This window comes from Aedes aegypti, chromosome 2 (genome assembly GCF_002204515.2).
Source record: "Aedes aegypti strain LVP_AGWG chromosome 2, AaegL5.0 Primary Assembly, whole genome shotgun sequence".
NCBI classification, from domain to species: domain Eukaryota; kingdom Metazoa; phylum Arthropoda; class Insecta; order Diptera; family Culicidae; genus Aedes; species Aedes aegypti.
The window spans coordinates 23,193,321-23,206,060 of NC_035108.1; the positions used below are offsets into that span (position 1 = coordinate 23,193,321).

At 34.6% G+C, this 12,740-nt stretch overlaps 1 protein-coding gene across 9 annotated transcripts in view; it reads right to left on the reverse strand.

Moving 5' to 3' along the window:
- The window catches only part of LOC5571255 (potassium voltage-gated channel subfamily H member 6), a 529,023-nt gene that overhangs the window by 150,449 nt on the left and 365,834 nt on the right, over nt 1–12,740 (reverse strand). The gene's annotated exons all lie outside the window — the stretch shown is intronic.

The following is a 12,740-nucleotide window of genomic DNA, read 5'->3' on the forward strand; positions in this document are numbered from 1 at the left end:
CTCGCTGCTTCAATTTAACTGTTATACTGCAGAAAGCAAACAATATTGGTTTAGCGATAAAATTATTAGTTGCGGTATCAATGTACTAGTAAACTGTTGGAAACAGTGTTTTATGTATTTTCAAGACCCCTAAGTAAAACTTTGTAAGAAATAGTGCAAATTGAATTCTGCAAGTTAGCGTTTTTACTGCAATCTAAGATTTTGTATGGAAAATGATTTTAGTTTATATACAATTGTTGCCATTTTTTTGAAACACTGAATCGTACAACTATCAATGACACAAGTACAAATTAATGAAAATATCGATGATGGTTTCAATACTTATTGTTTATTCAACTCGTTTATTTAACAAGAAATGTAATTTTTACATGTTTGTAAAGCAAAATTTAGCAAAATGTACGAATAAATTATGATAATGAAAGAATTTATCGTATTTCGGTATTTGTTCTGCTTTTACTCTTCGAATACTTAAAAATAAAACATGATTTGTTACATCGGAGGGAATTTATGTAGCACTTTCCGTACAAAAAAAGCTGCGCTACAATTTCATATAACATCCAGCAAAAAAGCGTCTGAAATTTCCTCGCAGTTGCAGAATAATAAGGTACCGGTACAAATGGTCGTTATTTTTTTGAGTTAATTATAGAGGTTTTAAACCACGCGGTTCATTCACCTCTGAGAAAAATGGTTGTTATGTAGATTAGACTCTGGAATAAAACGCATATTTAAGATAAAAACGACGTGCGCTTTTTTTGGGGGGATAGATCGCTTCTAGTTCAATCAATTTGCTAAGTTTTGGCTATTTATTTTATGAAAAAGTCATATAAATAATTAGGTTTTCGCAACAAATTTGCTCCCTTGCACTAGTAGTTGCCGTCGTGTTCCAGTAGTGGAAGCAGTTTTTTAAATAGATATAAGAAATGCCTCAGGAATAATCTTTATGCTTCATTCGAAAGATTTTAGTTGTTGCTACGATGGAAAAATGTTAAGAGCCAGTTCGCGAGAACCGCAACCCCCTTTCCAAGGGAAGTTGTATTGATGTTCTCCGATCAGGCTGAAATTTTCAGGGATTGTTCTTCTATATAAAAGATGATGTTTTGCAAAATATTAGATTTTTATATTAGGGGGAAGTGGGACAAAATGACCCCCAATGATTTCATGTCACTAAACATGCAAAATCACAAAAACTGATATAACTATAGTAAAAGTGCACGGATTATGTTGAAATTTGGCATGAATACTCTACGTTATATAAACTTTGAGATTGTCATGGTATATGAATTTTAAAACTACTTCAAATCGAAGAAAAATGAGTTTTACATAAAAAAATTAGTGATTTTCAAATCGATTTTTTTTTACCAACCGAACTAGGTCAAAAAACTAAATATGACGTTTTGTAGGGTAACTCATGGGCTTTCATTTGAGGTGTAATCCAGATATGCCGTTTCAAAAATTTTCGAAAAAAAAAAATTTTTCGGGGTAGTGTTTGAACTTGAGCCATTTTGCGAGTACCGCAACCGCCTTGTCTAGAGAGGTTGTATTGATGTGCTCCGATCGAGCTGAAATTTACAGGAGTTGTTTTCCTATACAAAAGAATATATTTCGCAAAATTTCAAATTTTTATATTAGGGAGAAGTGGTACAAAATAACCACTAATGATTTAATATATAAAAAATACAAAATTAATAAAACTGCTATAATAGCGATAGTAGGGGCCCAGATAGCCGTAGCGGTAAACGCGCAGCTATTCAGCAAGATCAAGCTGAGGGTCGTGGGTTCGAATCCCACCGGTCGAGGATCTTTTCGGGTTGGAATTTCTCTCGACATCCCAGGGCATAGAGTATCTTCGTACTTGCCACACGATATACATATACAAAAAAAGTCAATCGGCATAGAAAGCTCTCAGTTAATAACTGTGGAAGTGCTCATAAGAACACTAAGCTGAGGAGCAGGTTTTGTCCCATTTGGGACGTAACGCCAGAAAGAAGAAGAAGAATAGCGATAGTAAAAATGCACAAATTTGTATGAAATTTGGCATGTTTACTTTACGTTATATGAATGATCATTTTGGATAAAAAAATGTTTTAAATCGAGAAAAACCTGTTATTTTGTAAAATTAGTTTTTTTTTCAATTCGACTTATTTTTGGTTAACCGAACTAGGTTGAAGTTTTTTAGGACAACTCAAGGGCTTTCATTCGTGGTGTACCGTAGTAAATCAAAATCCGGGCGGTATGAGCAGCGTATGGAGGCCTCTTGTAGGTAATTGTAATACCGATTATATCATACCGTGTTGCCGCTGCCATATCTGAAAGAAATGTCACTTTCTTGCAAAAGTGATGATGTGGATAACAATAAGTCATTGCATCAATGTTTTCGTTAGCAGCTTCGGCGGTTCAGTAGTAAGCGTTGTTTCTTCTCACGCTGTTTGGATGGGAATCAACTACCGCATTTTTTTAATTTGGATAATGTTTGATGGGTTTGATTGGGAGGGTCACATGTAGGTGTGTATGATGGTATGATTGCTAGAGATCAATTTGTAAATAATTGAGTTTAGCTTAGTTTAGACTGACTGCATATATGACTGCTATGAGACACTGTACTGTTTATATCTTGAATGGAATTTTGACTTTTATTAGCCTTGATGTTTGCAAATTTCTCGAAAGAGTAAAAGAGAGACGAAGATTGTTAAAAATTGCATATTTCCACGGAAAATTGTGTGTTTTTTACAAAAAAAAAACATATATTTTAGTACAATCCGTTTAAATGGTACAGTTCTTGTGATTTTGTGTGTTTTCCGACACAAAAATACTGGGGGCCATTTTGGCCCACTTTTCGCTTATAAAAAGTGTAGTTCTGCCAAATGGGTTTCTTTTTGAATAGTAATGAACACATATTGTGTAAGCAATGTTTGTGATTTAGTTGTTTGGACAGATATGTTGGTGGTTTAAACTGCAATCATCACTGATTGGTTCAATGAACGACGCACAGTATTGTTCTTATTACATATTACTCATGTTTTGATGATGTTCAAATTATTATTCCAGTTTTATTTGAAAATTGTGTACTTACGGCATCGAAACATACATAAAAACTAATTTTATTAAAAAAAAATATAACAGATTTTTTTATCAATTTGAAATTTTTTTCTAATACAAATACCATGTTCATTTTGAAGTTCATATAACGTTAATTAAACATGCCAAATTTCATGCAAATTCGTGCATTTTTACTATCGCTAATATATCACTTTAATTGATTTTGTATTTTTTTATATATTAAATCATTAGTGGTTATTTTGTACCACTTCTCCCTAATATAAAAATCTGAAATTTTGCGGAATATATTCTTTTATATAGGGAAACAACTCCTGTAAATTTCAGCTCGATCGGAGAACATCAATACAACCTTTCTAGACAAGGCAGTTGCGGTACTCGCAAAATGGCTCAAATTCAAACACTACCCCCAAAAAAAAAAAATTTTTCGAAAATTTTTGAAACGGCATATCTGGATTACATCTCAAATGAAAGCCCATGAGTTACCCTACAAAACGTCATATTTAGTTTTTTGACCTAGTTCGGTTGGTAAGAAAAAAATCGATTTGAAAATCACTATTTTTTTTTATGAAAAACTCATTTTTCTCGATTTGAAGTAGTTTTAAAATTCATATACCATGCCAATCTCAAAGTTTATATAACGTAGAGTATTCATGCCAAGTTTCAACGTAATCTGTGCAGTTTTACTATAGTTATATCAGTTTTTGTGATTTTACATGTTTAGTGACATGAAATCATTGGGGGTCATTTTGTCCCACTTCCCCCTAATATAAAAATCTAATATTTTGCAAAACATCATCTTTTATATAGTAGAACAATCCCTGAAAATTTCAGCCTGATCGAAGAACATCAATACAAGAAGGGGTTGCGGCTCTCGCGAACTGGCTCTTAAGCTTATGTAAAAATCAACAGTTTTGTTTAAATTCCTAATATCATTGCCGAACGTCTACTACTCACTATGGCTTATCAGGTGGCCAATAATCAAAAAAGTGATGTGCCCCAAATTTCAATTCTTGTTCGCCATTTCATTGTAAACATGTCTGCTAAGAAATCCCTAAAATATTAGGGCATGATTTGCATTGCACACTCAGATATGAGGTGCCAAAGTTGAGCCTATGGAGTAAAACTTGTTTTTATTAACAAAAACTATGGTTTACTCAAATTAATATAACTTTTTTTCTATAATACTTATGTAAATGTTTTTACACCATTTGAAAGCTTACAAAAAAGGCTTCCTAGAAACAATAAAACAAATAAAAAAAGCTTCAAAATAGTGGCTTTTATGATGTCTTTTTTATGAAGCAATTAAAAAAATCGAATAAGCTTTTAGTTCTCACATCGAGTACTTTTTTGTCCCAAGTTGTCCCAGGCTTAAATTCAGTTCCAAGGGCACTTTGGGATGTAAACTAAAGGATCGTAAAGAATTTAGCTGCACAAATTTGCACTTTTTTAATTTAAGGGTTTTTGAATTTTTTCAATATTTTTAACCATTTTCTATTGAAAACAGCTAAAAACAAGTTTAGAAAATAACTGAATTTCGCTAAATCATTCAAATCATCATTTCTATGTAAGTTCTAATATTTATAATGGTTTGCACAACGTTAATCGCATAAATGGCTTATATGCATTATAAGTAACAAAGTTTAATATTTCGCTATAGGTCCTATTCAAAAGTTAGTCTCGAAAACTTGTTTTTGAAAATAAAACGTCAAATTTGTATCATTAAACTCATAAATACGACATGAGATGGAAAAAATATTTTTGGCCGCCAGTCTGTATGGAAACCGCCCATAGTGCTACTGCAACACTAGCGCAACTATTGGAACACGTGTACTAATAGTGGCTCAAGCGATTTTATGCTCAAAGTATAATTTTATCACTCTTTTTATATTTTTCCCATATAGAAGAGGTTGAAATCTTTCTGTTGAAAGATCTCTGTTAAGGCTTTTTGTTTTTAAGTTATGATTTTTTATTGCTTAGGCAGTCCACTAATGGCTCCGCCACTCTACTTATCATGTTGAAAACTTCATTTGACTCCTCTTCACTGAAAAGCTAAACGAAAACCATTTCCATCAACTGCCCAGATCGATTTTTATCGCGGGGTTTTCACATTGAATCCCAACCCCCATACTATATGTAAACAAATCATCCCCACGGAGCCAACACTCTCGCTTTATGGAAACCCGCAATAAAAGCGGTCATTTCACATGCTTCTGTTTCGCATTTCCCATTTTCTACTACCACGGGACACAGCAGGAGAAATTTCGCCATCCTTGAGTAGCTGTGACTTTTGGCTGGCTCTAGAGCATCTATAACACAGAAAAGATGCGTCAATGGGATACGTTCCCTTTACCAACAATCACCCATGGACCCATTGCCAGACCCCGTTTAACAACATCCCAATTCTCCAAACGGTCCCACTCTCTCTGTGTTTTTTTTGTTTGCTCATTTCGGTGGAATCATGTGTTCAGGATAAATACTCGCGAATGCGTGTGAGACCAAATCGGCTCTCACTTTTTGTATCATCCCTGTATTGGACTGAATGTCGGATTTTTCGGTGAAAAAATCTCTCACTGCTTCTGCTGCTGTTGTTGATGTTGATGCTACTATTGCTGCTGCTAATACACATTCTTTTTCCTCGCGAACATTGCCCTACGGAACAATTCAAACATAGACCACAACATAGGACGACTTGCCCCCTTTGCCATGCAAGAGAAAAACATGGTGGAACAATTCGGAAATCATTCCATTCGCTTATTGCTGCCAATTTTCCCATAGGGTTGTCTTTGTTCAGAGCCCTCTGCTCGCACGAGTGCAGAAGCTACGCAAAATCATCCTGAATGTATGCATCTTGAACGCACTTTACTGCTTGCTGCTATCTACGACACCGAAGGTTATGTGGACTACGTTCTACGCCAGGATTTATGATCTAGTTACTCCTGAATATACACTAAAAACACTTATTTGCTGATTGCACCAATTAAGAAAACACCAATTACGAGGATGAGGACGAATACGGACGACAGCGAGAGCTAGGATGATGACGCGCGGAGATGAGCCTCTTTAAAGTTCCACGGGACATCACATTGATCACCAATAATTTGGAGCGCTAAACTACGACTGGTACACCAGCACATTTCTTCACCATTCGACCACTTTCAGTGCAAATTGACCTAAGTTTTCCACCAAATCCGAATGTTTCACTTCTACTCCAGAAACGTCTAGCGAAAATTCCAACAAAATTGTGCCTAAACTGAGATTTTTTCACTTTTGGCTGCCAGCTAGACACCGCTGCAAAGTGTGTCCTGACAGTAACAATTTTCGCTCTTGACTAAGCAGCTCCCTGACTTGTATGCGATACGAGAAAAATCTTGGCCGCGACGTCGACTACGCGCGTATGTGAGAGTATACGATGGGGTGGAAAGCTTGGGGAGGAACTGGGTTTTCCCCATACCAAGCGACCAACTGAACGAACGAGGGCCGACGATGATGCCGGGTGTATAGGGTTACCATTTTGGGTGAGGTTCAAGATCAGGACATGTGAAAAAATTCTTTTGCTGAAAAAAAAAGTTGGATTGTTTTTGAACGAGGAATTATAATAACTCATAGTATCGTTTTTTTTTGCAAAAATGTTGAACCAAATTTCTAGACAAAAGTTTTTAAAGCGTTTGTCATATCCATGTAAAATTTTGCATTTCCTTAGCTAAGGGCATTTAGGAGAAAAAAAGAATTTGGGGTTGTTTTTTTTTGTGAAACCAAATTCAATGAGGTGCAATTCGTTTAATTTTTATTATTTCATAATTGAAATTGTTGCTTTATTGATTGAATCCTTGGTGCATTTCCTTACAATTAAAGCCATCCTACTCAATTTCAAGAATATTCATTCATACTTATTTCTAAATTTTAACAACCATCGACCAAAGTGCTTAAATGGCTTGATCTTCCTGTTTTGATTTTTGTCCTGCATCTCCATACATTCAATGTATATGCGGCTAGGGTAAATTGAAATGGCAAGGTGTCGTAGTGAAATGTTAAAATGAAGAGAAAATTTATTATAGACAATTTATGTTAATAATTGAAACAAATTTTTAGGAATGAAACCCCTACTAACATTTATTGAAATCAAATGCAAAACTTTGCTTTTCATCACGTCCCATCCGTTTCAACTTGCTCCGGTGTTTTGAAACGAACTTTTGTCCCACCGGGCAAGAGTTCGAATCAAGTGTGGGGCGAAAGTTTACTGACTAAAACGCAAAATATCGATACTTTTATACCAAGAATACCTTTTACTTTCGGTAAATAATGTTTACATAAAAATACAAACTAAATTTGATCAGAAGGTTACCCAAATTGTAATAAACTCAAAAATAGCAGATATTTTGAAAATTATTTTTTTTAAATATGTGAAAGTTTTGAGACTTTTTTTACACGTTACAAGTTTTGTTGTAAGATAATATTTGTCTCGATCTTTTGCCCCGCTGATTCGAACTTTGCCATTTTGTCATTTGGCATAAAGTCGTTTGGCATAAAGCCGTTTGGCATAAAGTTGATTGGCATAATGGTCAATTGGCATTTCAATTCATTTGGCATAACGGTCTTTTGTCATGAGTCGGAAACCAAGGATTATTTAAGGTGACATTCATTTTTACTTTATTTTGTACCTCACTGACGACATCGAGTTTATTGATTACACTGCGGAACACGTTTTTGTCTCAAGCACCAAAATACCGCTATTTACTTAATTATTGGTTGCTTGATTCATTGCCGTTTTCAAAAATATCATAAAGCGTTTAGTTTTTGAGATATTGACTATTGAAAATGCAAAACTTTACTAATTCAGTCAACTTGCATGCAAATTTGCCAGTTTGTATGGTAATATATTTGCTTAATTTACCACAGAATTCAAACTTCATGTGTATAACAATACTTATCAACAAAATTCATAATGCTATCGATGGTAAAAAGTTATTTTTGGTGGTTTAGAAAAGTATTGTATTTTGCCATATAAGAGAAATGAGGAATTTTTGTTTGGAGCTGCAACTATGTTAAAACAAATCGATTCAATTTATATTTTATCCTGTAAGTTCAACTAAATAACAGTGTGATTACTATATCCTGTCAGTAAAATAAGTAATCATAGAAAAAAAAAATGGTTAAATGAATTTTAATTACCAGTGCATATCCAGTTTAGGACATCTATAACATTTGCCTTTGCTATACATAGATAACAAATTAATTTTTTTACCTCAATTCCCAGCCACAAGCATTGTTTCAGAAGCATTACAGTTAACACGCACGTTATTCAAAAGTATATATTTTAACCAAAAAATACAAATTTTTTTCGCTAAAATTTTCCATAATCAGTCTCATTCTAGTCCCTAGTAAGTCTAAAAGATTGTGGTAACATGCTCTTTCAATCAGGCAATTTTTTCAGCGATGTTTAGTCAAAAATACATATCTGTGGAAAACGTGCGTGCCAGGTGCAATGCCTTTAAAACAACACATGTGACTAAAAACTAAGGTAAATGAATAAAGATTTAATCTTTACTTTGTCAAAACAAACTTTATAGATGTGCAAAACAGGATGTACACCGGAAATTAAAATTCATACATCCATCTTTTATCTTACTTTACTGACAGGAATTAGCAATCACCCTGTATATTTAAATTGACAGTTTTAGTCTTATTTTGCATTCTTGGTAGATTAGATCACAAAAAAGTCATACCGCAAATCTACTTAAGACACATAATTTGATCCTTGAAACACGAAAAACTGTAAATTTTGTTACGCAGTGTTACCGACAGTGGAGAAAATATTGCAAATTGTATATTATTATTTACCCAGAGAATGCCCTTGCTTCAAATATAAATCATGCTTTTGAGTTGCGCTATCGGAAATAATTTTGGCACTGAAGCTTTTGATGTATTTATCACAAATGTATTTATCACAAATTTACACATTAATATTATTTTTGGGTTTGAAGTTGGTATTGAACTTTCTACTGAAATAAGGATGACAAACGAATACATTTATTGGCCCAAGTTATCAGCTATAATAAAAATCAATGAAGAGAAATCGATTGCTGCAGTTACTCCGATGATACTAGACGCAGTTTTTACTATTCGTTTATTTCTTATGTTGCAATTGTTTGTGCCGTCGAATCTTCTATTGTTTTATTCGTTAATTTTGCCTTCTTTTAAACATAGACTGTTCTTTAAAGTTGTATTATTATAGAACAATATAATGCCAGAATGTAAGTTCAAGTTTGGGTCGACTAATAAGAGGAAGCGTGCGACTTACCTTTTAGTCTCATCCCAGGGGCTTCTAGCTGTTGAGAGTTTATCATTAGGGTGTCATAGACCTTATGCCAAACGGCCTAATGCCAAACGACTTTATGCCAAACGGGGTTCAATCAAAAATAATACTTTATTTTTATTTTATTGCATTTTATGAAAGTTTGACCAAAAACTACAATTTTCATGTCCTTAAACAACAAACGTAGAACTTTCCTAAATCTTGAACGATTTCAGTGATATTTGGAGTGAAAGTCCCTTAGGGGTCATCCAAAATGACGTCCATCATTTGGGGGAGGGATTGGTTTACGAAAGTGGGACAGTGCATGTAATAGGTAGTGAAAAGAGCATGACAGAGGGAGCAGAAGGTCTAGAAATTCTGAAAAACATTGGACGTCATATTTGAATCTTCCCTTACTTGAATAGTAGAGATGGTCGGGTTTCATATCCTTCAAACCCGAACCTGACTCGTACCCGACTTATTTTATTTCTTCAAACCAGGGCCCGACCTGAACTCGAGACAATAATTGGAAAGCAAACCCGGACCCGAACCGAACCCGGGAAATTTTCGCTGTTCAAACCCGAACCGACCCGAAACCCGCAAAAGTCTACTAAGAAAAATCCAAATAAAACCCGAATTTGTAAAGATTACAAATTTATCGTTTTTTATGCATAGGTAAGCTTTCAGGTTGTTACTCTGTTCTCGCCAAATCCGTTACAAACTTGACTTTTTTGCAAGCCCGAACCCGATTATTTTGTAGCCTTCAAACCCGACCCAAACCCGAAAAATTTTAAATTCTCAAACCCGAACCCGTCGAGCCGTCGCATGCCTAGTTTTGGTACAAAAACAGAAATGTCCCACAATACGGGTATCTCCGGTGGCCATCCCTGGGTTATTTCGGTGGGCTAGAAGAACTAAAGTGATCATTCATTAATAATTGAACTAGCAGAGTCACAGGGATTAAAAATCATGAAGATTGAGCCGTCGCATGCCTACTTTTGGTGCTAAAACTTTATGGTCCCATATTACGGGTTTCCCGGTGGCTATTCCGGTGCTCCAAAAGGACCAGAATAACCATCCATTCTTTGTTTTGGCAAAATACATCCAAACATAAAAAATCGTAACGATTCGTACACAATTCATTTGGTATTAAGGTTCAAATATGAGTTATTTCATCGAATTGTCCAGATTGGCCACGGGACTCCAGGAAACGGTTTCGCATGGATCATACTGGACCGAATTTTTCAAAGAATGTGCGCCGGTAATTGGTTCCTTATTACAGAAAAAAAATTATGCCAAAATATCCATCAACCGAATAGTACCGATGTGAATTACATATACAGAACTGCAATGGAAACTTACTTTTCGGATGTTCCGGGTTTCCGGAACCGGGTATGAATAACTAAGTGATTTGAGAATCTCTATTCACAGTCTACGTGAATACCTATTCAACAATATGAGGACAGTTCAGATTACTTGTTTAGTTACGAAACGACAGGTTATCAAAATAAGGGTTTCTAAAGGGACTTTTTTCAGATGTAGCAGGTTCCCGAATTCCAAACCCCCGAATGACCCATCACCCTGAATTCCAATATCATGGGGAAATGTCATTAATATCATCATGTCAAGATAATTGTTAATTTGAGGAAATAGCATTCAGGGTACATTCGGGGTGATGGCATTCGGAGAAATGGCAATCGGGGTTATGGTGTAGATTCAAGCTCAACATAACTAAATTCGGTCAACACACTGATTTTTGCGAGCTGTTTGAATTTTCGGGTCGAAAACGACCCTTAGTCACAATTTGTAACTTTTTGTTAGGAACTAAGGAAGGTTAACATAAAACGATAGTTGTTTTTCTATTAGGCTCTTAGGCACGCATTTCGAAACAAAGGGTTATGCTTGGTTGCTCGTTCGAATAAGTTTAGGTAAAAGGAACAACGAAACGTACCGTGATCTGGGGTAAAATGCATCAGTTTTTTTTATCTTCTTTTTTACTAATTTTCATTCGAAGATACATTTGTTACAAGATTCATATTTTTAAAACAAGTACTGGCAACTAAACCTCGTTACTACAAATTGCACCATATATATATTTTTTAAGTTTTAAGCATGCTTGAAAAACAATGTTCAAATCTATTTTTCAATTTAGCTATTATGGGGTTACATTATTGTTTGATAAAAAAATCGTCACTAGCTAAATTCAAGATCTCTAAGAACATTTATAAAAGTCAAACGCTTATGAGCTATTTAATTTTTAGTTCATTTCAAAATTTAAAACACCATGAATCGTGATACGCCTAAAGGTAGGCATTTCCCTTAGGGTATTCTGCATCTTTTCACAAAAAATCGGTTATTTTACTGAACTGTGAACAGTGTTTTGAAATTTTCAAATATACATTCGTAAATATAATAGGATTTTTGCCTAAATCTGCGTTTTCACAAGGTTAACAATGACAGATTGAGATGCACTATTTATTTTTTTGAAATATATCAATTAGGAATATTTATTTCAACTTTATACGAGATGGATCATATAGATGGTACCTCATTGAATACCGGTACCGAGTTGAACAGCATCAGATCCAGCGGCCCTTTACTAGAGACACAGATTTCGATACTTGAGACATGCAAAAATGTTATTATGGTACGATGTGTTATTATTAACTTTTCAGGAGAATCAAAATTATTTCAACAAAAAATCAATTCACGATACCTGTCTAAAAATAACAAACATTCGATATACCTTTGAATAAACGATGGTTGCTATTATTTAAATTTATTTTACTTTTTGCATGTTACGGGTTTTAAAATAACCGCTTTTGTGGTTCTATCTGTTTGTTGCCACATATTTCAATGAGAACTCCAAATAATCAACCATTTTCATTCCGAGATGAAAAAAAAAAAAAATAAAAACAGGGACCGTTGCTTCTAAATAAATTAATTATTATTTCTCAAGGCTGCATTTTTGGATCAATATTATATATTTTTACATCTGACATACCTGAGTTACCTCAATGTATGTCAAACATCTTCGTTTTATGGATGACACAGGCCTCTCTGCCAAAGGACAAAGCCTGCGTGTCATCTGTCCTAGATTGCACAAAAGTTTGGACATTTTTTAATCACACTTGCAGAAATGGAAGATTTTTCCTAATGTTTCCAAACTCAACTTATAATATTTTCACATAAACCAAAAGCTTTATTCGAAACCTTCAAGTAGGATTCTACCACATTACCCTGAATGCGATTACTCCGAATGAAATTACCCCGAATTCCAATATCATTGGGAAATGTCATCAATGTCATCATGTCAATATAATAGTAAATTCGGGAAATAGCATTCGGGGTAATGGAATTCGGAGAGATTGCATTCGGGGTAATGGGGTAG